The sequence below is a fragment of the Scyliorhinus canicula genome, chromosome 23, assembly GCF_902713615.1.
Source record: "Scyliorhinus canicula chromosome 23, sScyCan1.1, whole genome shotgun sequence".
Taxonomy (NCBI): domain Eukaryota; kingdom Metazoa; phylum Chordata; class Chondrichthyes; order Carcharhiniformes; family Scyliorhinidae; genus Scyliorhinus; species Scyliorhinus canicula.
Genome location: NC_052168.1, coordinates 3930514 through 3956180, shown reverse-complemented (window position 1 = coordinate 3956180; position 25667 = coordinate 3930514). Strand labels below are relative to the sequence as shown.

The window sequence follows — 25667 nt, the reverse complement described above, 5'->3', positions numbered from 1 at the left end:
TGTCAGCGGCCGCTGACGCTCCGGCGCATGCGCGGGCTCACGCCGACCGGCGAAGGCCTTTCGGCCAGCCCCGACGCCGATCGTCGTGGCGCCAAAGGCCGTTGGTGCCAGTCAGCGGAGCGGGAGCCACTCCGGCCTAGCCCCTAAAGGTGCGGAGGATTCCGCTACGCCGGGACCCCCCGGGTAGGGGAGAATACCGGCCCTGAAGTCCAGGTATAGTTTTTGTAAATATAAGCTGCATTCCCTCCAAGGCCAAGATATCCTTCCTAAGGTGTGGCGCCCAGAACTGCTCCCAGTGACTGCCAAGTGGGGCCTAACCTGGGTTTTGTAAAGCTGCAGCATCACCCCGTGTCTGGAGTGGGACCAGAACACACAACATTCTGGCTCAAAAGTTTGGATCCTTTCAAGCGCTGAAGGCTTTATGATTATTTTTATTTCGTGGTCCCTCGTTTTGTTGATTTTCTGCCCTTCCCCAAATGCTCCAGGTTCTTTATTCTCTAAGAGGAACAAGGCACTGGAAGCAATTTCCAGGTGACGAACATGGACTGTTTTCAACCAAAACTGGCAGTGACCTTCAGCAATTTGTACTGTTGACTGAGTAGGCCACGGTGAGCGGCCCAGGGCCTCCAGGCGTGGCCCCAGCAGCAAAATGGGCCAAAGGACTGCTTTTCCCCCCAGTGCTGTAAACCGAAGCTAATCGAATGTTTCCACACAATCCTCTTTGCAGGCTGCTTTCAGCTTTCTGTCTGTTTGTCTATATCAGCTGGGGGTAAACACATGAATCCTCACCACAAATCCGTGTTTATCCAAATTAGGTTAGCTCCGTGGATCAGGGCCAAAGCTGAGTTTTAGCAAAATGGGAGCTGGAATGGATCCCAGTTTTCACAAACCATCGAGTTGGAAGCAAGGGACTCGTGATTTCACGACAGCGGGCATGCAGCTATTTTCCACACTCAAGTTTAAGACGCTGGGTTGTGTCACTGAAAACAAACTCTGGCCGTGCGAATCAAAAATCAGCATCTTCCTCTGCGGGCGAGCCTTCTGCAGCTGCAGGCCACTAGGGTAGGAGGAGGCCATTCAGCCCCTCGAGGCTTCTCCTCCCCCATTCAACGAGATCATGGCTGACCTCTCCCTCAACTTCATTAGCCGACCTTCCTTCTAGATACCTGGACCTGGGAATTTCCATTCCCCGCATTACACTCCGACCCTCACAGCGGGAACTCCACCAGACGGACTTCAGTGTGAGTATTGCCAAGTGCAGTCCTGGGGCGATGGAGCTGGAGGGGGGCTCAAGGGGCTGAGCTAATTAATCCCCAGCCCCACTGCCGTTACCAGGTGGCAGGAAAAGGGTTCCCGAAGGGTCCTGGGATTTTTTTTTTTACATAGAATTTACAGTGCAGAAGGAGGCCATTCGGCCCATCGAGTCTGCACCGGCTCTTGGAAAGAGCACCCTACCCAAGGTCAACACCTCCACCCTATCCCCATAACCCAGTAACCCCACCCAACACTAAGGGCAATTTTGGACACTAAGGGCAATTTAGCCTGGCCAATCCACCTAACCCGCACATCTTTGGACTGTGGGAGGAAACCGGAGCACCCGGAGGAAACCCACGCACAGACGGGGAGGACGTGCAGACTCCGCACAGACAGTGACCCAAGCCGGGAATCGAACCTGGGACCCTGGAGCTGTGAAGCGATTGTGCTATCCACAATGCTACCGTGCTGCCCGTGGGTGGGCTCGGGCTGTGGACCCCGGGACCCTCCACCAAGATGGGGATCCTGTGTGTGGGCTCCGCTTTCTAGGCCTGGGTAACCTTAAGATCCCTCTTGACATCATTTTTTGCAGGATGTGAGCGTCGCTGGCTAGGCCCAGCATTTATTGCCCATCTCTAGCTGCCCTCAAGAGGTGGTGGTGAGCCGCCTTCTTGAACCGCTGCTGTCCATGAGATGTAGGTACGCATCTGCAAGCACAACTTTGCACACCGCAGTTAATCTCGCAGGCTAGCTAGCGTAGTGAGCCAATTCCCAGATTCATTCCTCCTAATCCTGTTTGGCATCTTTCACGGTTCTCTTAATACGTACACCCTGTGGTGAATGTAACTTAGTAATTCACACTGTATTTACCAATACCATTGTAAGCGCAGTAGCGCTATCCGACCACTAGGGGGAGTAGCTCTGGCACTGCTCAGGAGTTTGTACAGGGCTCCACCCTTGGCTCCGCCCACGACTCCTCCCCTTGACTGCTGTATAAGTAACCGTGTCCAGAGCCAGCCTGCAGTTCATTGAGAGTTCAACGGGTAACAGGCTGGCTCTGTAGTAAGTAGATTAAAGCCACTGTTCATATCTTAAAGCACGTGTCTCGTGAATTGATGGTTCCATCACACCCACAGTGCTGTTAGGGAGGGAGTGCAAGGATTTTGACCCAGCGGCAGTGAAGGAACAGCCGATATATTTCCAAATCAGGGTGGTGTGTGACTCGGAGGGGAACCTACAGGTGGTGGGGCTCCCGGGGATCCGCTGGCCTCGTCCTTCTAGACGGTAGTGGTCGTGGGTTTGGAAGATGCTGCCGAAGGAGCCTTGGTGAGTTACTGCAGTGCATCTTGTAGATGATACACACGGCTGCCACTGTGCGTCGGTGATGGAGGGTTTGAATGTTAATGGAAGGGGGAGCAATCCAGCGGGGCTGCTTTGTCCTGGATGGTGTTGAGCTTCTTGAGTGTTGTTGGAGCTGCGCTCATCCAGGCAAGTGGAGAATATTCCATTACACTCCTGACTTGTGTAGGTGGTGCACAGGCTTTGGGGAGTCAGGCAATGAGTTACTCACCCCAGGAATCCTAACCTCTGACATGCCCTGGTAGCCACAGTATTTATATGGCTGGTCCGGTTCAGTTTGTGGTCAATGGTAAACCCCGAGGTTGATGATTGTGGGATATTCAGTGATGATAACGCCATTGAATGCCAAGGTGATTGCTTGATTCTCTCTTATTGGAGATGAATGAAATGAAATGAAAATTGCTTATTGTCACGAGTAGGCTTCAAATGAAGTTACTGTGAAAAGCCCCTAGTCGCCACATTCAGGCGCCTGTTCGGGGAGGCTGTTACGAGAATTGAACCGTGCTGCTGGCCTGCTTGGTCTGCTTTCAAAGCCAGCGATTTAGCCCTGTGCTAAACAGCCCCTCATTACCTGGCACTTGTGTGGCGTGAATGTAACTTGCCACTTGTCAGCCCAAGCCTGGATATTGTCCAGGTCTCGCTGCATTTGCATGTGGGGTGTTTCAGTATCTGAGGAGTCGCGAATGGTGCTGAACATTGTGCAAACATCAGCGAACATCTGCTGTTCAAAATCACCATCCTGGCCTGACCTGTTTAACCTTTGAAATGGCCTTTCACTCAGCCTTTACTTCATTTCATTTCATTTCAACTCCTCTGCCTCACAGCTGATGTGTAGATCCGGCAGTTCAGTAGAAGCCAGGAAATCTTTCCCTTTGCTCAGCCCAATGATTTGTAAACTGCTTCTTTTTGAAGTGTCAGAACCTTCCTAGAAAACTCACAGCACCTGAAAAGGCTTCAAATCCCCCGAGATCCTTTGAAATGGTTAGCATTCATTCAATTTCATAGTGTAGTACCTTTAACTAGCCTCTGATTGACAGCGTAATGGTTTGAATACAGCTTCCAGGATGTTTGTTTATTTATCTTTCCACTCAGGCTTGAATGCATCCGAGGTGGCCTCCATTGGTCCTAACTGCAATATTTATAAACATTCTTGTTATGATTGACAGCTGCTGGCCACTTTAAAGCAGCTAAGTGCTTTCACTTCCTCCTTTCCGGCTGCAGAAAGCATTTAGCATTGTTTAACTGAGGGTCTGGGATAGGGGGGGTGGGTGGTATGGTGGGAGAATCAGGTCACCCTCATGCATGCATGGTGTGGGTGGGAGTGGCCCATTATTCTCGTGGTGGGGCTGAGGATGCCCTTCCTTGAGGGGTTGAAAGTGGTCCTCTTGTTAGCACGGGGGGGGGTCAACATTTGTGTTGTTTGAGGGGGTGCTGTCTCTGGACGCTGGGATTAGGCCTCCCATTTGAAATAGAAGCCCGCCACACGGACGTGTTTGTCTCTATGCTTTACTTTGCACAGCAAAGGCCCGGGATGTCACCTCGCCAACCCTCCCAGTTCCAGCGGGACACATTCCCGATTCTCCGCTGAAAAGAGCATTGAGGGGGCAATTCTCCGAGCCCCACGCCGGGCCGGAGAATCGGAGCAACCGCGCCACGAGGCCCCGACGCCGGCGCGTGATTCTCTGAGGTGCGGGGAATCGCCGGCGTGGCGCTGGCCGCGGGCCGCTGGAATCGGTGGGGCCACCGATTCTCCGGCCCGAATGGGCCAAGCGGCCGCTCCGACACGACAGAGTCCCGCCGGCAGCGACCAGGGGTGAACGCCGCCGGCGGGTCTGGTTGCTGCCGTCAGGAACTCCCCGGGCCTGCTTACCGGCCCCTGAACAGGTCGAGGCCGGCGCGCGTAAGAGGTTCCCCGCTCATGCGCAGGATTGCGCGGCCCAACAGCGCAGGCCCGGGTTGGTGCGGTGCCCATTTGGTGCCGCGTAAGGAGGCTGGAGCGTAAACCGCTCCAGCGCCGTGCTGGCCCTGTTCGCGCCGTAATGAAACGCGACGGCGTTCACAACGGCGCGAACACTTGGCCACCGTATCGGAGAATCACCCCCCCCCCTAGTCTCTGGAACAGTGAAACCCGCCCCTTAATATTCCTCACCCGACAAATATCTCAGTCTTAAAGTTTTCAATTGATCCCCAGCATCAACAGCTTTTGAAGGTGACAGCTGGTGGAGATCACAGTGTTCTCGGTAAATTACAGAAACCTTTCATCTTAGGTGTGAGTTAGTGAATAGAAATTAAAATCCCAGAGAGCAACAGCAGATTGAGAGTCGGCCATTCAGACCCTTCCCCCCCAGCCCATGAATGCTGGATAGGTTTGTAAAAATGCACCGACTATCTCCTGGGAATGAGCCGCGTGGCTATGACAGGGTAGAGAATGATTCACCTGCTCTCCAATCACTCCCTGGTGCCTTTGCCTCAAGCCTCAGTCACTCCTCTCCTCAAATCTTCATCTGTTTAAGATCTCGAGCCAGACACAAGCACTGGCTCGGCTCACAGATTCAGATTCCTCTTGGCTACCGCCTGCCGATGTTTCAGAAATCAAAGCTCTGGATTAAATTTAACGAGTCCTTAATTAAATGGGTTAAATGCCAGGCTAAACTACTTCAACTCAGTCATCATGCAACAACAATAACCTGCATTTAACTAGTATTCCCCCCGGTAAATATCCTCCCCGGTAACTGTCCCCCTGGTAAATAACCCCTCCCATGGTAAATGGTCCCCTGGGAAATAACCCCTCCCATGGTAAATGGTCCCCTGGGAAATAACCCCTCCCATGGTAAATGGTCCCCTGGGAAATAACCCCTCCCATGGTAAATGGTCCCCTGGGAAATAACCCCTCCCATGGTAAATGGTCCCCTGGGAAATAACCCTCCCCCCCATGGTAAATGGTCCCCTGGGAAATAACCCCTCCCATGGTAAATGGTCCCCTGGGAAATAACCCCTCCCATGGTAAATGGTCCCCTGGGAAATAACCCCTCCCATGGTAAATGGTCCCCTGGGAAATAACCCTCCCCCCCCCATGGTAAATGGAGCTTGCCCATGGCCAAGGGCTCCTTGCGATGGAGTGAATGGAACGATTGCGAAGCCGGCCTGAGTCAGGATGGCAGAACGCGCTTGCTGGTGCGTAGGGTGGGTGGAGATAGAGGGACAAGACCTTGGAGGGATCCATTGCACATTCTATGAATCACGGGAGGCCTGGTCAACACTGTCTGCCCAAGAAAGATTGGCTGGATCAACTTCTAAATGGCAGGAGGCTGGGAACGGTGGAGGAATCGAGGGATTTCAAGTCCAAACACGGAAATCACTGGACCATAATTTTAAGCGTTCATGGAATCCGAGCATTCTTATCTCAAACGAGGGTGGAATATAGAAGGGGGGAGGTTGAGTTCCAGGTAGATGAAGCTCTGGTTAGATTCCATTTACTACATTGCATTCAGCCTGGGCAGTCTGCAACAGGAGTGATATATTGGCCGAGGAGGGTGTGTGAGCAGACTGTCCAGAATGATAGCATATTGGCTTCTTGCTATGTCCCCATGCTCCAGATTGCAGTGTGATTTTGGCATCTTTGCTAGCACTCTCGCCTCTAGCTAAGATGTTGTAGGATCAAGCTCATCCTTGCATTGAGCACATAATCTAAGCTGACATTTTGAATGAGTTGCTAAACCAGTGGCTCCATCTGTCATTTGCTGATGTTTCAGACGGATGTTGATGAACCTGTGGCGTTCTCGGGGAAGGGCAGGAGTTGCCCCGGTATCTCTGCCAAGATTTGTTCCTGCACCAACGTCACCAGATCGAACCACCATTATCTGTCCAGCTATAGTCAGGGAGAGGTGGCCAGGAACAGCTGGATCCATTTCACAATGAAATCCAAACACTGCCCCTCTGAGCCACATCCAATTCAAGGCAAGAATTCAGAATCAAAGTTTCCAAGGCAGTAACATCAAGTAGGAGTGATGTGATGTGGACTGGGGTGGGCACAGTCAGAAGTCTGACAACAGCAGGTTAAAGTCTAACAGGTTTGTTTCGAATCACTAGCTTTCGGAGCGCAGCTCCTTCCTCAGGTGAGTCAGTTCCTCAGGTTCACCTGAGGAAGGAGCTGTGCTCCGAAAGCTAGTGATTCGAAACAAACCTTTTGGACTTTAACCTGGTGTTGTCTGACTTTTGACTGTGATCAAATAGGAGGTAACAGAAAGATAGCATCTGTATTTCTGTCGCACTTGGATCTCCCAAAGTGCTTCACAGCTACTGGAGAACTCCGCACCTTCAGGGGCTAGGCCGGCGCCGGAGTGCTTGGGGCCGTGCCATCCGGCGCCGAAGGGCCTCCGCTGCCTGGCGCAAGTTGGCGCATGCGCGGGAGCACTAGCGTGTGCTGGCGTCATCCCAGCGCATGTGCAGGGGGGGTTTGTCTCCAACCCGCCATGGTGAAGGTTGACAGCGGCTAGTGCGGAGGGAAAGAGTGCCCCCATGGCACAGACCCTCCCGTGGATCATTGGGCCCCAATCGCGGGCCAGGCCACCGTGGGGGGCACAGATCCCCCCCCCCCCCCCCGAGGACTCTGCAGGCCGCCCGTGGAGCGGTGGGACCGTCCGAAGACGGGCGGCCACTTGGCCCATCGCGGGCCGGAGAATCGCCGGGGGGGGGGGGTGGGGGCCGCTGCCTACGGCCCCCGACCGGCACGGCACGATTCCCGCCCCCGCCAAAACCCCGGCGCCGGAGAATTCGGCAGCCGGCGGGGGCGGAATTCACGCCGCCCCCCCGGCGATTCTCCGACCCGGCCCGGTGGGGGGGGGGGGGGGTCGGAGAATCCTGCCCAAGATCTCACAAACAGCAGTGAGATAAATGACCAGATAGTCTGTCGAAGGGATGTTTGACAATGAAATAATTTGACCTGCATGCCAGGGGAGGGGGAATCCCCACCACTCCCGTTCGAAACAGCGCTGCGTGGGATCACCAGTGGCATTTAGACTCCAGGGAAAGGGTGGTAACAGTGAGTCTGAGCTGACACGTTAAATAGCACAGTCCAAGGTGTTCCAACTGGGGCGCAATCAATGTCGCTCGTTCGTTATTAATCCTTCAAAGAAAGTATTGGTGTAGCTTATTCATTGAGATAAATGATCATGTTCTGCGGTGCTTGCTGGGGCTGTAATTAGGGATAGTCATGAAGTTACCAATCCAGAAACTAATGATCAGCGGCACAAATGTTTTTCATTGACCCCCATCTGTACCTACATAATATTAAACGAAGCTGTGATTCAGTGGAACCTGTCCAGTTTTTAAACCCCAGAGCTTCTGCTAATGTTGTCAAAGCTAAAGCCCAATAAACTTCATTTGCTAATTTGGAGCAGCCTGCTTCGTGTGGCAAGCTGACCCACGCAGGCCCTTCCGATTCACAGCCCCAGGGAGCTGCAGGCTGTCCTTACCTCACAGCCGCCGAGCAGAGGACCACCGGACGTTCCGTGCCTCTCGGCCACCTCTTCCTCTCCCAATCCAAAATGCGGCATAAACACCACCCTCTTGGTTTCCCTCCCCCTTCTCTCCGGGTCTCCCGAATATCAGAACAGGGAGAGGCCACTCGGCCCTTCCCAGCCCGTCCCACCGTCCAGTTAGACCGCGGCTGATCTGTTTCTGAACGCCATCTTCCCCCCACCTTGGTTCCGTCACCGTTAACGCCTGGCTCGATAAAGATCTATTAATCTCAGTTTTGGAAATCTTTCATTGGCGACCCCCGGCTGAGGTATTTGGCTGGGCAGAGTTCCTGTCCAAAGATACGCGGGTGAGGGACATTGGCCATTAAAATGCCTGTCAATATCCAGGGACGTGCAAGTTAGGGTATGGGATTACGGGGAGAGGACACTCATTCGAAGGGTCAGTGCAGACCCGATGGGCCGAATGTGCTGTAGGATGCCAGTATGCCATGTGTGATGAAGTGCTCCCTGACGTCACCACCCCGAACAGTCGATTTTAGAGTTATTTTAATGTTCCGTCGTTTGTTCTGACACTGGAAATATTTTCTATTTCCTCTCACAACACCTTTAAATACCTCAATTAGACAACATTTCACCTTCTGTATTTGAGGGAGTACAAAGCTGGGGCTCCATTCTCCGCAGCCCAACGCGGAAATCGTGTTTGGCGGAGAATGGGGTTTCACGTCGAAATCAGGGGTTGGCGGCGGTTTGGTGCCGGTCTGCCACGCTCCGCCCCCCTCCAAACTGGCGCCATCGTGATGCGCCATGCGCCACTTCAATGGCGTCGCTGCGTCATTGGTCGGCCCACCCGATGGGCCAAGTTCCTGACGGCGCGGGACACGTGTGGCGTCAGCAGTGCGAGAACCCGGCGTGGCGGCTGCGGACTGGGTGCGCAGCGCCGCTACACTCGGCCGGGATCCGTACCGCTGGCCGGGGGCGGGGGAGGGGGGGGTGGCTTCTGCCGGGGCTGGGTGGACTGGTGGGGGTTGGCCAGGAGGTGGGCTGTGCGGTTGTGGTTGGCGGGTCGGGTGCACGCACGGCCGGTGCCGTGTTGTACGGCGTGAGCGCTGCAGGTCGTCAACCGTACGCATGGGCCGGGACATTCTCCAGCCGTTTTCAGCGCGGGAGCCGGGAGTTTCCCCCGGCGCCGGTGCTAGCCCCTCTCCGGTACCTGAATCGGCGAGGGGTTCCCGCCAATCTGCCGGTGGTGAAACATCACGAATCCCACGGCGCCTAGCCACAGGAACGGAGAATCCAGCCCCTGGTCTGTCAAACCCGCCATCGTGACTTAACCCTTTCAGCCCAGGTATCTTTTGATTCTTAAGTTGCCCTGAACTACAGCCCATAACCTCTCGCCCAGACATCTCACCAAGGTGACTGAGAGGTGAATGGAATGAGGGAGCATTTATGCTGCCATTCTTTGTACAGCCCTTTTTCGGTCTCTGTTTGTGCTGTCGCGGAGAGCTCTCTTCTCTCTGAGTCAAGCGGCGGTGAGTTCAAATCCCACTCCAGAGACTCGAGCGTGAATTTCAAGCGGACACACCCCGTTCAGTACCAACTTCTATTGTTGGAGATTGGGCCTTTCCGTCGAGATGTTAAATTGAAATCCTGTCTGTTCTCTTGGGTGGACACAAAAGGCAGCCCCGATTTTGAAGAGGGGCATTGCTGTGTGTGGAGCTTGCTGTGTGTAAATTGGCTGCTGCATTGCTCTATCCAACAGCGACTAGACTTCCAACAGTACTCCAGGGGCTGTGAAACACTTTGGGATGTCCTGAGGCCTGCATTCTCCATAGCAACACTTCCGCCAAGCTTGCCAACCAATCAGCACTCTCGTGCAATGCAGCATAAATTGTCCTTCCGTTTACAATTTGGCTTTCCTGCGAATTGTCCTGATATGTGCCAGACGGAAAGTTCCAACAGGATATCTCTTTTTTCAGCAATCCTCGTGTTCAGTACCAGTAAATGAGCGTCGCTGTGTTATGTCAGACTAAGGTGAGAGAGCAACTTTGGGTCCGAATGTCTGAACCGTTTCCGAAACTGGGCCCAACATGTGACTCGTGGCTTCCATCAGCTCGAAGTTGATGTTTCAGCCAGAGTCTTACACGTTGGTGATTTCTTAGCCTGAGGTCCAACCGGGGTGATGATTGGGGCCAGCTCACTCAATATAATTGCGCACGTTGTTGGCTTAACCTGGAGTTGATATTGGACCGGTTTTCATTCATTCATTGGGGTGAAGGAACGGTCGATATATTTCCAAGTCAGGGTGGCGTGTTTGACTTGGGAGGGGAACCTGCTGGCGATGGCGTTCCCAGGGGCCATTGCCCCATCCTCCTGGTGTTGGAATTCACAGGTTTGGGAAGCGCAGAGGCCCACAGCAATCAGGGATGGCTTGCATGTCAACAAGCGGCTTTGTTCGACAAGAGGACACAAAGGATCAGAATGAATCAAAATTAAAATGTGTGATAATTGAAATAAATCAGTAATAACAAGGTGGCTGTTTGTCCTGGATTACAAACCCAGCGGGGGTCATTTCGCTGCAGCATTAATGCTTTAGTGAAACAATTTAATTTATTTCTTATTAATATTTGTGTTGCTCCAGGATTCGTAGCAGGGGTCGGTGGTAGAATCATGCAAATTATAGAAGCTGAATGAAGTAATACGCCAGTAACCCACTGGCTTGTTCCAGGCTCGAACTAAACTCCTCATGCTCAGATTCCGACCTTAAAGGCACAGAATTTAAGGCCATGTGCAGACTTGTCAATCATTTCTTCAAACCCTTCTAGAATGTGACACGCGCTGGGTATCTCTCTGCCAGAGTTTCACTCAATTTATGTCTTTAAAGAACCCTTTCATTCACGGCGCCGAGGTCCCAGGTTCGATCCCGGCTCTGGGTCACTGGTCCGGGTGGAGTTTGCACATTCTCCCCCCTGTCTGCGTGGGTTTCCTCCGGGTGCTCCGGCTTCCTCCCACAAGTCCTGAAAGACGTGCTTGTTAGGTGAATTGGACATTCTGAATTCTCCCTCCGTGTACCCGAACAGGCGCCGGAGTGTGGTGACTAGGGGCTTTTCACAGTAACTTCATTGCTGTGTGAGCCTACTTGTGACACTAATAAAGATTATTATTATTATTTAGAGCAGCCCCTCTTCAGCTTAAAGGAACAGTGCCACCGCCCTACCTTAAAGGGACAGTGTTCCTGCCCACACTCCCCCCGCCCCCCACCCCCAACTTCAAAGAGGCGTTGGTAAACCATCCAGCCAGCCAGTCAGTCCATGGAAGGAGAGTCTTATGCTGTCACATTGCAAAGAGGAAAATGGTCAATTCCAGCCCCCCCTTGACCCAGAGTCCCAACACTATTGAATTAACCGATAGTTCTTCGAAAAATAACTGACGTCTTTGCCTGTTGGCTGTCCAATAATTACACTCACCAGGTTTGTAAATTGACTGTAGAATGACTTTTTATTTATAAGAATAACTAATGAAATACGTAGCAAATACAACTGGTTAACTGTTGTCTAATTCCTAATGACCCCACTTTAACTTTCCCCTCCCTCTACACACACACACACAGACACACACACACATACAGACACACACAGACACACAGACAGACACACACACATACAGACACACATACACACACACAGAGACACACACACAGACACACACACACACACATACAGACACACATACACACACACAGAGACACACACACAGACACACACACACACACACAGACATACATACACACACACACACATACACACACATACACACACACACACACAGACACACACACACATACAGACACACACAGACAGACACACACACACATACAGACACACACAGAGACACACACAGAGACACACACACAGACACACACACACACACACACACACAGACACACACACAGCAGGGGCAGCAGGGGCAGCAGGGGTAGCATGGTGGTTAGCATAAATGCTTCACAGCTCCAGGGTCCCAGGTTCGATTCCCGGATGGGTCACTGTCTGTGTGGAGTCTGCACGTCCTCCCCCTGTGTGCGTGGGTTTCCTCCGGGTGCTCCGGTTTCCTCCCACAGTCCAAAGATGTGCGGGTTAGGTGGATTGGCCATGCTAAATTGCCCGTAGTGTCCTAATAAAAAAAAAAGTAAGGTTAAGGGGGATGTTGTTGCGTTACGGGTATAGGGTGGATATGTGGGTTTGAGTAGGGTGATCATGGCTCGGCACAACATTGAGGGCCGAAGGGCCTGTTCTGTGCTGTACTGTTCTATGTTCTATGTTCTATGACACACACATACACACACACAGACACACACATACACACACACAGACTCACACACACAGATTCACACACACACAGACACACACACAGACACACACATACACACAGACACACACACACACAGACAGACACACACATACACAGACACACACACACATACACAGACACACACACACAGACACACACACACAGACACACACAGACAGACACACACATACACAGACACACACACAGACACACGCATAAGACAGACACACACACAGACACACAGACACACACACAGGCAGACACACATACACAGACACACACACAGACACACGCATAAGACAGACACACACACTCACACACACAGACACACACACAAGACAGACATACACACACAGACGCACATAAGGCAGACACACACACATACACAGACACACACATAAGACAAACGCACACACACACATAAGACAGACACACACACAGACACACACACACACACAGACACACATAAGGCAGACACACACACATACACAGACACACACATAAGACAGACACACACACACACAGACACACACACAGACAGACACACACACGCATACACAGACACAGACATAAGACAGACACACACACACACAGACACACACACAGACAGACACACACACACACACACACACAAGACAGACAGACACACACACACACACACACAAGACAGACAAACACAGAGGGGAGGAGAGTGGTGAAAGTAATAACTAACTGGAAAAAGGGTCTTTGTTTGAGATGGTTGTATTTAAGAAGATCTCCCTTCACAGTAAGCTTTCAGATCCAGGTCTCTGTTCGCAGCCTGGAATGGGTTTCACTGTGGACACATTCGGCTCTCTGCAATTTCAGAAATAGAGCAACTCACAGCCTTTCTGGAGACATGGAGGGAGAGAGAGAGAGAGAGAAGAAGACCTGAGTGTCCATGGTTCAAACCCTGCTTTCCTTAGGAAATCATTCCACTCAAGTACGACTCAATCACCACCTGTTACCCAGCAGAATGCAGCCTTTTGGTCAAGTCATTCACCAGCAGCCAATCCTGTTCAAAAAACCAGCACCATGTACTATGGTGCAACTTTCTGAATTTGTCATTCGCTCTGCTACTTGACTTAAAGACACATGTCCATCAAGCATCCATGGATCAAAATGATAATGGCAACAATAAAGAAAAGGAAACAAGGGATTCGACAGGCAGGACCCTCACATAAAGCAAAATCTATCCCTGTAACCGAATAAAGACAATCCTCCAAGGATCGGGGAAAATAAAGAGAGAACTGATGAGTGCAATTGGCTTCCTGGAACAGTTAGGCTGGGTCAGTAAAGTGTCACACGTACCACTTCATGTTTCAGGCCTCGGCAATCCTCCGTTTCTGATCTCTTGCACAGCTTCACTCTCTATCACCCCGTCATTGGTGGCCTTACCTTCAGCTGGACCCTAACTTTCGGAATTCTTTTCATAAACCTCTCCACCTCGCTCTCCTACATTAAAAAAAACCTTTGGTCACCTGTCCTAATATACCCTGTGTGACCCAGTGCCAAATTCGCTTTGGTAATGCCCCTGTGGAATGCCCGGTACATTTCATTATATTCAAGGTGCTAAATCGATACTAGTTGTCACTTAGAGTCCCAACAGTGCAGAAGGAGGCCATTCGGTCCATCGAGTCTGCACCAACTCCGCGCATTGATCATGGCTGATCCACCTAACCGGCACATCGTTGGACTGTGGGAGGGAAACGGAGCACCCGGAGGAAATGCAAGCAGACACGGGGAGAACGTGCAAACTCCACTCAGACAGTCGCCCGAGGTGGGAATCGAACCCGGGTCCCTGGCGCTGTGAGGCAGCAGTGCTAACCACTGTTCCGCCCACTTAACATCGAGAATGATGGAGTTGTGTGTTGCCTCTAGATTTCCCGTTGAAGTCACAAGGACATGGAATGAGAAAAGACCACTTGACCAGGGAGCAATCCACTCAGCACCAACCACTTAATGTGCCCAGGACGAAAGCTCCACTCTCGGAAGAATTCCTAAAGTCGGGGCAAAATTCCTCCCTCAGGCAAGGCCACCAAAAACAGACTAACTTCTGATTCAACGATTGTCTTATGTCAGATTTTTATGGTATGTAAATTGGCCATCATGTCTGGCTATTTACCGAGAACGTCGTCGACCTCCAATGGGATTTGAGACCCCGAGAATATTCCGTACCTTTATTAATTAACTGAAGTTCCTACGCAGTTAACGCAACACTTGAAGCATTTTTTTGCCCAGCTAAGTAAACCGTTCCATTGGCTCCCTGCAACCCACAGCTGCTGTTGCAAGACGTGCTCTGCCCTGGGGAATGGACAGGAATCCCTTGCAGCTTGAACAACTCAACTGTGTGATCGGCACTTCCATGATTTAGATGGTCAGCGTATGGGTTGTCAAACCTGCAGGCAACTGGAATTGAAGATTAATCTCTGAGGCAGAAAAATGACAATTAAAAGGGGAATTAAAAGGAGTTGTGTGTTTTTTATTGGAAACAACCTCCCCCCCCACTCCCCCCCAGTAGTCTGGTTTGCATTTTCTATGGCCTTGTTACTCTGCATTGTGACCAGGCAGTTGATTAATTATTGTCGGGACATCCAAGCTAGGTGGCAGTGTGGGGTATGTTTTCCAAAGCATCACACAACTTGGGGCTGACACCTGTCTGCTGCCGGATGTCATGTTTCCTCGTCGCCCGCGTGTCCACACAGTCTAATCCAAACCCCCAGGGGGTGGGGGCAAAGCTGCATGATCCCAGTCAAATAGCGAGCGAGAGTTGGGGGGTTTTGGAGGGATTTACTTCAGTAATCCCCCAGGAAACAGGGTGACCTCTGTTTTGGTTACATTAAAAAGTCCGCAGTTATAGTTTGAGAGATCAAGGGCCAAGAGCTCACTCAGATGATTGACCTGAAACCCAGTTTCAGGCAAACCCTGAGTCACACAGTTCGTAGAATTTACAGTGGAGAAAGAGGCCATTCAGCCCATCGAGTCAGCACTGGCCCTTGGAAAGAGCACCTCACTTAAGCCCAAGCCTCCATCCTATCCCCCTAACCCAGTAACATAAGAAAATAAGAACTAGGAGCAGGAGTCGGCCATCTGGCCCCTTGAGCCTGCTCCACCATTCAATCAGATCATGGCTGATCTTTTGTGTACTCAGCTCTACTTTCCGGCCCGAACACCATAACCCTTAATCCCTTTATTCTTCAAAAAACTATCTATCTTTACCTTAAAAACATTTAATGAAGGAGCCTCAACTGCTTCACTGAGCAAGGAATTCCATAGATTCACAACCCTTTGGGTGAAGAAGTTCCTCCTAAACTCAGTCCTAAATCTACTTTCCCTTATTTTGAGGCTATGCCTCCTAGTTCTGCTTTCACCTGCCAGTGGAAACAACCTGCCCGCATTTATCCTATCTATTCCCTTCATAATTTTATATGTTTGTATAAGATCCCCCCTCATCCTTCTAAATTCCAACGAGTACAGTCCCAGTCTACTCAACCTCTCCTCATAATCCAACCCCTTCAGCTCTGGGATTAGAAATCAAAGGAAGGTTTAGATTGTTTTACTGAGAAGCAGGTGCAAGTTATTTATGCTTGGAGGCGATGACAGTAGTCCTTGAGTTTGCAATGAGTAAACCTTGAGCATCCCAAAGTCCCAGAAAGGTGTTGAAGGTAGCTGGATGCAAGTTTAATGTGTTTCCTTTAGCCATGGGGAAGATGGCGAAGGAAGCCCTTTTGAGATCAGGTTACAGACTTCCCTACAAATCAATGAGTTTCACGGAAAGAAGGCATTGGACCCCACATAACCTTTTGGACACTAAGGAGCAATTTAGCAATGGCCAATCCACCTAACCTGCACATCTTTGGACTGCGGGAGGAAACCGGAGCACCCGGAGGAAACCCGCGCAGACACGGGGAGAAAGTGCAAACTCCGCACAGACAGTCTGGAATTGAACCCGGGTCCCTGGTTCTATGCTACTGTGCAGCCCCAGTTGGACGGCTATTGTTTTGCGTGGCCATAAAGCAGGTGAAAGCCAATTTTGGCTCCAATTATATGATAGGATCTCTCCAAGAGATATGGGGGAGGGGGGAGGGGGGGAAAGGGTGGTGGGAAGTGATGTTATGCAGGTTATATTGCTGGGAATGTGAATTGGGGATTTAAGAATGCGTGGCCCGTGTCCATTGATCAAGGCAATGATTGGTGCCCCCAACAGGGCAGACTGTATGGAGCCGGTGCTGTACCCGCCGAGGTGCTTGTGTGGGTGCAGTCAGCTTTACAAATAGAACCAAGAAAAGGTGAGCAATTCAGATTTAGAATGGCACCGTTTATTGAACAGCAGCAACCTGATTCTGAGCGTGTACATTGACTTCAGATGTGCGCTAAGAGTTTTTAAGAAAAGGCTCAAGAGCATTAATAATAGGAGTTCTTAACCTGCGAACATTGACTTATCCTCTTTATTGTCCCAGATACTAATTGTTATTATGAGTGCTTGGCCTGGTATCTTAATCAGCTTGAAGTCTTCAGATCCAACATCAAATATGTTGGCACATTCATTCTCACTGCTAAGCATCACCAGCTCAACATCTTCCAACAGAGGTCCTTTAAAGAGGAGACTTTCCATTAGAGTGCTATTTTCAGAATCACATTATTGCAAAGAGTCAGATTGGATTAAACATCCCCCCCATTCTCTGACTGTTCATTAAGGGCATCTTCTTTTATTTTTCGTGTAGCGGCTGATTCAGGGGAACCAGAGGCAGCGGTGTGAATGAACTTTCATTTGTACTGTGCATTGCACATCATTAAACCGTCTCAAATGGGCTTTGTAATCGGTGGGTACTTCTCATTACACAGAGATATATATGCATGTAGCAACTTCCAACATGGAACAATCACTGAATGAGGAGGCAATCTGTTTTTGGTGATGTTGCCTGAGGGAGGAATATTGGCCAAGAATTTTAGTCCAATAGTGTAGTTAGATCCTTTATGTCCATCTAAGAGACCCGATGGGGCTTCAGTTTAGCTCCTTATCCAAAATGTGGCAGGCTCTCCGTACTGCATTATGTGCTCAATCCTCGTGGTAAGGCTAACCCCTCAAACCCGCTCATTCAGGACTGAGGCAAACGGACTCTAGTTTATCCTCTTCGTCTATTGCCATCCTTGCCCTGATAATCTCCTCTGACCTCCTGTGATGCTCCCGCACCACCTCTATCAGAGGAGCTTGATTTTGTCTTTTGTGCCAAATCTTCATTCTCTACTCAACTGCATCCAATTCTGTAAAGCCCGTGTATTCAAGACACACAAGGAGCGGTATTGTCAATGGAATAGCAACCCAGAGGCCCAGACAAATAAACGGGTTCAAATCCCATCACGTCAACTAGTGGAATTTCAATCCAATTAATAAAACCTGGGGGGAAAAAAGGCCGTCTCGGTAATGGGGACCATGACAACTATCATCGACTCTCGTTAAAAACCCATCTGGTTCGCTAATGCCCTTTAGGGAGGGAAATCTGCCGTCCTTACCCGGTCTGGCCTACATGTGACTCCAGACCCACAGCAGCGTGGTTGACTCTTAACTGCCCCCCTCTGAAATGGCCGAGTGAGACACTCAGTTCAAGGGCAATTAGGGATGGGCAACAAATGCAGGCCCTGCCCCAGCGACAGCCACATCCCACGAATGACTAAAAAAAACTTCTAATTCTTACCTTGAACATTGGAACAGGGGGCGGTATTCTCCACCCCCCCCCCCCCCCCCCGGGCCGGGTGGGAGAATCACCGTGCGAATCGTGCCACACCGCCCCGACCCCCGCACACGATTCTCCCACCCCCCCCGAAACCAGCGGCGCACGTATCGCGCCAGGCCGCTCGGAGAATCGCCTCGAACGGCAAGCGGCGATTCTCCGGCCCGAATGGGCCGAGTGGCCGCGCGTAAACGGTCTAGTCCCGCCGGTGCCGTCCACACCTGGTCGCTACCGGCGGGTACTCATCGCGAAAGCTTGGGGGGTGGCCTGTGGGGGGTAGGGGGTAGGGGGGAGGGGGAGGGGAGGGGAGAGGAGGGGGGGGCAGGGCTCTGTTCCCGGGGAGGCCCTCTGGAGTGACCTGGTACGCAATCAGGACCAACCGATCGGCGGGCCGGCCTCTCGGTCGGCGGGCCTCCTGTCTTCCAGCGGCGAGCCTGGATCCATCCGCCATGTTGGTGCGGGGCGGCCTAGGGGGAGGACGGCCACCGCGCATGCGCTAGTTGGCGCCGGCCCAACTGCGCATGCGCGGGATCCAAGGCGCCGCATCTTTTACGTGGCGCTGGGTCTCTGACACCGCGCCGAGGTCCCGCCCCCGTAAAACACGCGGCGCCCCTGCTAGCCCCACGGAGGGGGGAGACTAGGGGTCTGGGAACGGCCGCCGGTGCCGGAGTAAAACATTCCGGTTTTAACTCAGGCGGCTGCACAGACTCCCGTTGGGAGAATCCCGCCCAGGAGGAGGCCATTCAGCCCCTCCAGCCTGTCCCGCCATTCAGTGAGATTGCGGCTGATCTGTGACCGAACTCCTGCCTTGGGCCAACATCCCTCAATATCTTTGCTCAACAAAAATCTATCTCAGATTGAAAATGAGCAACTGTTCCAGCTTCAGCTGCCGTGTGTGGGAGAGAGTTCCAAACCTCTGCCACCCTTTGAGTGAAGAAGTTCTTCCCAACATCTCTCCTGAACGGACTGGTCCTAATGTTTAGACTGTGCCGCCTAGTTTTAGAATCTCCACCCAGTGGAAACAGTTTATCTTTATCCACCTTGTCTTTCCCTGTTAATATTTAGAAGATTTCGATCAGATGACTCCTTAACCTTCTAAATTCTAACAGAAACAGGCCTAATTTGTTTAATTTGTGAACAAGGTTCTACAAACACTATCATTTGGTAAAATAAGCAAAACAGTGCGGCTGGTGGAATCTATTGTTTGGTCAGCAGCCTGTAGACACACCTTTGGTGTCATCAATCTCCACTGAATGATGACACCATCCAACCAGAACCACCTTCTCAATCCCTCCACTCCACTAACTCCAGACACCCATGATGTGGAGATGCCGGCGTTGGACTGGAGTGAGCACAGTAAGAAGTCTTACAACACTAGGTTAAAGTCCAACATGTTTGTTACAAACACCAGCTTTCAGAGCACTGCTCCTCCTCCTCCATTCACCTGAGGAAGGAGCAGTGCTCCGAAAGCTGGTGTTTGTAACAAACCAGTTGGACTTTAACCTGGTGTTGTAAGACTTCTTGCTGTCCAGGTACCCAGGCCCATGTGCTGGATTGGCTGAAACGTTCTGCAATTAAACATTTGAACAACCAAAGTCATTGGACCGGCTTCTCCGGCCTTCCAGCCGTGTGCATCTCGGCGACACGTCGCTCGCTGGCGGCGGGACTCTCTGCTCCCGCTGCTGTCAGTGGGATTTCCCGTTTGAAGACACCCCACGCCGCCGGGGAGCCCCCCGGGCCGGGGGGGGGGGGGGGCGTGTGCGTTGCCATCGGGAACAGCGAACCCCAAGGTCCAGAGAACTCCGGCCATTGTCTACGCTCTCTCCCCCCACCTCTGCTCCAGCCCGTGTGACTCCAACCCCACCCCTCGCCCGTGTACTCATGATGAGTCTCAGTGTGCGCTATACAAATGCAGGTTGTAGTTGTATTGACCATCGGCACCTTCAGGAGAGAATGAAGGCGAGTATATTTACAGGGCCACAACAAAAATTCAAGCGGAGGCCGGGTGGTATTGCCACTGGACTAGTAAACCAGAAACCCAGGGTCACACTCTGGGGACCCGGGTTCCAATCCCACCTCGGCAGACGGTGGAATTTGAATTAAATAAAAATCTGGAATGAAAAGTCTGAGGATGACCATGAAACCATTGTCGATTGTCATAAAAACCCATCTGGTTCACTTTAGGGAAGGAAATCTGTTGGCCTTACCCGGTCTGGCCTACACGTGACTCCAGACCCACAGCGATGTGGTTGACTCTTCACTGCCCCCTCGAGGGCAATTAGGGATGGGCAATAAATACTGCGACGCCCGCCATCCCATGAACAAGTTTTTTTTTAAATTGGCAAATATCTTGTATCCTTAACAGAGCAAAACACCCACTCACTGGAGTGTTTCTCAAACAAGATTTGACATGAGCCATTTAATGATATACTGGGACAAAGGACCTCAGGATTCGTCCACGTGTTGGGTGTTAATGAGCATCTTAAATGCCACTAGAGGGAGGAGGGATTTGCAGAGAGAATTCCAGAGCTAGCCGCCCGGGCAGCCGAAGGCACGGCCACCAATAGTGGCGTGATTGAGAACCAGTTGATGCCCACGAATCAGAGGAGCACGCGCGAGGGGCCGAGTGGCCTCCGCCGGGTCCCGAATTCTCGCGTTCGATCGTGACACAGGGAACGGATGCGCGCAGGAGAATGAAAGACTGCGTCCTTCAGGAAACATCTCAATATTAAACAAAACCTACGTTTCATTCCTCGGAACCAACCTATACAAGGAATATTGAAGAGTTGCCGCTTCATGTGACGTGTCAGGAATCGGGATTGAAGAACGAACTGTGACGACCTCCACTGTGCCACTCGGCAGAAAAATTAATGAAGTTGCAGTATTAATATTTCCACAGCTAGATCTTGCGCTGTGACGGACGAAGTGTGTGGTAATTGTCGCCATAGAAACAAAAGGCACACCGAGACATGCCAAATTTTGATATTGTGATTAAATTTTTTCAATAACTGTAATTTGCTGCCTGTCTGAGTTCCTTCTCCTGCTAATTCTTCCGATATTTTCCGAGGCTTTTGGAGCCGGAGAGACGGGGAACAACGGGCTGGGGGACAAGACGCAAGTTCAGGAAGGCGGGCTCCCCAGGACGGTTCGGTTTGTGGAGGCCGCGCACAATTAGGCAGCTCATTCCTCACCGTCACGGCGGCTGTTGAAACGCATCGCGGGAGAAACGGCGGAAGGACTTGCGTTAACGGTTGTCTTACAACCGCCCGGAAGCTTCTTAATACCTCAGATGGAGTTTGCCGCTAGGCAAGAAATAGAACCGTTTTGAACAAATGATCCCACAGACAGCAAGGGGGTGAAGGCGGGGCTAATTTTGTCCTTTGCCAATTTTGGTTGAGAAAGGAATATTTGGCTAAAGACTGGGGAGATCGCCCGTACTCTCCAACAAGAGTGGAGACTTTATCGACTGACGTAGCAGTGCAACCTCGGTTTAGAGATTGATAGGTTCTTGATTAATAAAGGATCAGGGGTTACGAAGAGAAGGAGAAGAAAGGGGATCAGAAATATATCAGCCATGATTGAATGGCGGAGCAGACTTGATGGGGCGAGTGGCCCAATTCTGCTTCGATGTCTAATGGTCTTAACGTTTCACCCAAAATGTAGCCTATCAGCGCTTCCTCAGTACTGACCCTCTGACAGTACCACACTCCCTCAGTACTGACCCTCTGACACTGCAGCACTCCCTCAGTACTGACCCTCTGACAGTGCAGCACCCCCTCAGTACTGACCCTCTGACAGTGCGGCACTCCCTCAGTACTGACCCTCTGACAGTGCGGCACTCCCTCAGTACTGACCCTCTGACAGTGCAGCACCCCCTCAGTACTGACCCTCTGACAGTGCAGCACTCCCTCAGTACTGATCCTCTGACAGTGCAGCACTCCCTCAGTACTGACCCTCTGACAGTGCGGCACTCCCTCAGTACTGACCCTCTGACAGTGCGGCACTCCCTCAGCACTGACCCTCTGACAGTGCAGCACTCCCTCAGTACTGACCCTCTGACAGTGCGGCACTCCCTCAGTACTGACCCTCTGACAGTGCGGCACTCCCTCAGCACTGACCCTCTGACAGTGCGGCACTCCCTCAGTACTGACCCTCTGACAGTGCAGCACTCCCTCAGTACTGACCCTCTGACAGTGCAGCACTCCCTCAGTACTGACCCTCTGATAGTGCAGCACTCCCTCAGTACTGACCCTCTGACAGTGCAGCACTCCCTCAGTACTGCATTGGATTGTCAGTCTGGCATTTGTAGTCGAGCATGAACTCATACATTCCTGACATTGAGGTGAGTGTTACCCTCTCGCTGTGGCTACAGCTGAAAGAAATTAACAGTTGAAAATGCGCCCACTTGTAAAATTTCTAAGAGTGGTCACATGTAACTCACACAATGTAAGAAGGTTTTAGTTTATAGCAATTTGCCAGATGTAGACGCCTCCTACAATGTAATCTTCAGGCTATTTCTGATACTGATTCTCCAGCGTTGAATGAGTAAATCTCATTTTGGACAGAAATACTACATTCCATGACATGCACCTTGGTGTAAATGCCCGGTTAATGTTCTTAAAAGCTGCAGCTCCTGATCTGGAGACAAGCTCATTACGGGTTTTAATTAAGGGTTTAGCTTCTGTTCAATCTCATTACCGTGCGTTTTTATCAAAACACTCATCCCAACCAGGTCAAGGCCTGCGCCGCAGCAACTGGAGCCCTAACCGACTTGCCTGGCGACGTGTTGGAATTCTGGCCAGGGAATGGTGGGATGCGAAATTCGCTTCGCGTCCCAGGTTGACTTCCCCACGCTTCTCGCCCAACTGAAAGTCCCTCCCGCACAAGTGGAGGTGGTGTCAGGGACTGGGGAGTGGAGGTGGCAATTTCCACTCTTCCCCCCCACTTCAACACCACCCTCTCACCCCCTTCCGGGCCCCCATTGCTCCACATCGAACTGAGGTGACTAATGATCAGGAAATGGTTTGGAGACTCCTGGTCGGATGACCAGCGGTCACCACATGTCGCCCCCCCCCCCCCCACCCCCCGATACGGCGGCCACCACACTGGACTGGTCGACTCCTTCCCATGGCCGTTTTGGACCCTTGGGTGCCCGCGCGACTCCTGTTAAACGAGCGCAACGCAGTTGCTGGACGAACATATCCTCACCTTCTTCGGCGTACCGCACATCCCATAATAATAATAACAATCGCTTATTGTCACAAGTAGGCTTCAATGCAGTTACTGTGAAAAGCCCCTAGTTGCCACATTCCGCCGCCTGTTCGGGGAGGCTGGTACGGGAATTGAACCCGCGCTGCTGGCCTTGTTCTGCATTACAAGCCAGCTGTTTAGCCCACTGTGCTAAACCAGCCCCGAACTGTCGAGCTTTTAAAATTCAGGCCGGTGAAGTGTCAACAATCTCCATTTCCTGATCTTAGAATCTTTATTAGTGTCACAAGTAGGCTTACATTAACACTGCAATGAAGTTACTGTGAAAAGTCCCTAGTCGCCACATTCCGGCACCTGTTCGGGTCACAGAGGGAGAATTCAGAATGTCCAATTCACCTAACAGCATGTCTTTCGTGACTTGTGGGAGGAAACCGGAGCGCCCGGAGGAAACCCACGCAGACACGGGGAGAACGTGCAGACTCCGCACAGACAGTGACACAAGCCGGGAATCGAACCCGCGGCCCTGGCGCTGTGAAGCCACAGTGCTAACCACTGTGCCAGTGTGCCACCCTCACACATTCCTCTATTTTTTCTAAACTCTGCTCAGTCGAGTTACTTGGCAGCATTGTGAATGTCCCGGCCTCTCTGTTAACAAAAACACAATCCGATTAAATCCATTTAGTTATTGCAATGTTGAAATAGTGTTTCCTGAATTAAATTGGAAGCCGTTGTATTTTATGACGTTCCCGCTGGCGCTTTCAGGAATCAGTGTGCATCGCACATCAGGAGTTAGAGCTAACATTGATTTTTATTTTAATCATCGTTATTTCGAAGACAGTATATATTCCGCTGATTGCAACCATAACTCAAGAAATGATGAACACAGAGATCTGAATGCCCTTGGAATCTTCCAGCGCACGAGGAGGCCATTTGGCCCCTCAATCAGAAGAACTATCTAATTAGTCCCACATCAGGGGCTTGAAGGCGAGGTTCCCACTCCGCCGGCTGGCGTGAACGGCCTTCGGCGCCACGCCAGCCGGGGCCGAAAGGACTTCGCCGGCCGGCGTACGTCCGCGCGTGCGCCGTAGTGTCAGCGGTTGCTGACGTCATCCCGGCGCATGCACAGGGGAGGGGGGGTCCCGATCACGGGCCAGGCCACAGTGGGGGCACCTTCCTGGGTCAGATTGCCCCGCGCCCCCCCCCGCCCCCCAGGACCCCGGAGACCGCCTGCGCCGCCAATCCCGCCGGTCAGGTAGGTGGTTTAATCCACGCCGGCGGGAGAGGCCTATCCCCGTAACCCCACCCAACCTGCACTGATGGTATCGCCCTCTCTTCCTGGGAATTAAGCTGCACAGGTACGGGCACTGAGGGCCAATCCACCTAACCTGCAGATCTTTGGGCTGTAGGAGGAAACCGGAGCACCCGGAGGAAACCCACGCAGACACGGGACTGCTCCACACAGACAGTCACCCGAGGCCGGAATTGAACCCGGGCCCCTGGCGCGGTGAGGCAGCAGTGCTAAGCATTGCGCGGTGTGCGGGGAACAGTTCCAAAATCTGGAGACCCGCCCCATTCTTTGCGGAATTTAATGACAGGATGGATCGTCCCGATAACTACACCGTCATTGACTCGAGTTCTTAACTGGTTCAACCCAAAATACCAGTAAAATTATTAATTTGGAACAAAGGATTGAGGTAAAGGCCAATGCTGAACCAATCCTGTGGAGGCTGCAAATCTGAAACAATGGAAGGAAAATGCTTGGAATACTCAATGACCTGGCATCAGGACTGGGGAGGTTTAGAGATAAGACAATATGACATGGGATCAGATTTAGGCCACTCGGACCATTGAGTCTGCTCCGCCATTCAATCATGGCTGATATTTTTCTCATCCCCATTCTCCCCATAACCCCTGCTCCCCTTATTAATCAAGATCCTATCTATCTCTGTCTTAAAGACACTCAGTGATTTGGCCTCCACAGCCTTCTGCGGCAAAGAGTTCCACAGATTCACCACCCTCTGGCTGACAAAATTCCTCCTCATCTCTGTTTTAAAGTATCGTCCCTTTAGTCTGAGATTGTGTCCTCTGCTTCTAGTTTTTCCTACAAGTGGAAACATCTTCTCCACGTCCACTCTATCCAGGCCTCGCAGTACCCTGTAAGTTTCAATAAGATCCCCCCTCATCCTTCTAAACTCCATCGAGTACAGACCCAGAGTCCTCAACCGTTCCTCATACGACAAGTTCTTCATTCCAGGGATCATTCTTGTGAACC

General features: G+C 51.5%; 1 protein-coding gene across 2 annotated transcripts in view; it reads left to right on the top strand.

Moving 5' to 3' along the window:
- The window catches only part of cacna1ia (calcium voltage-gated channel subunit alpha1 Ia), a 421890-nt gene that overhangs the window by 212785 nt on the left and 183438 nt on the right, over positions 1 to 25667 (top strand). The gene's annotated exons all lie outside the window — the stretch shown is intronic.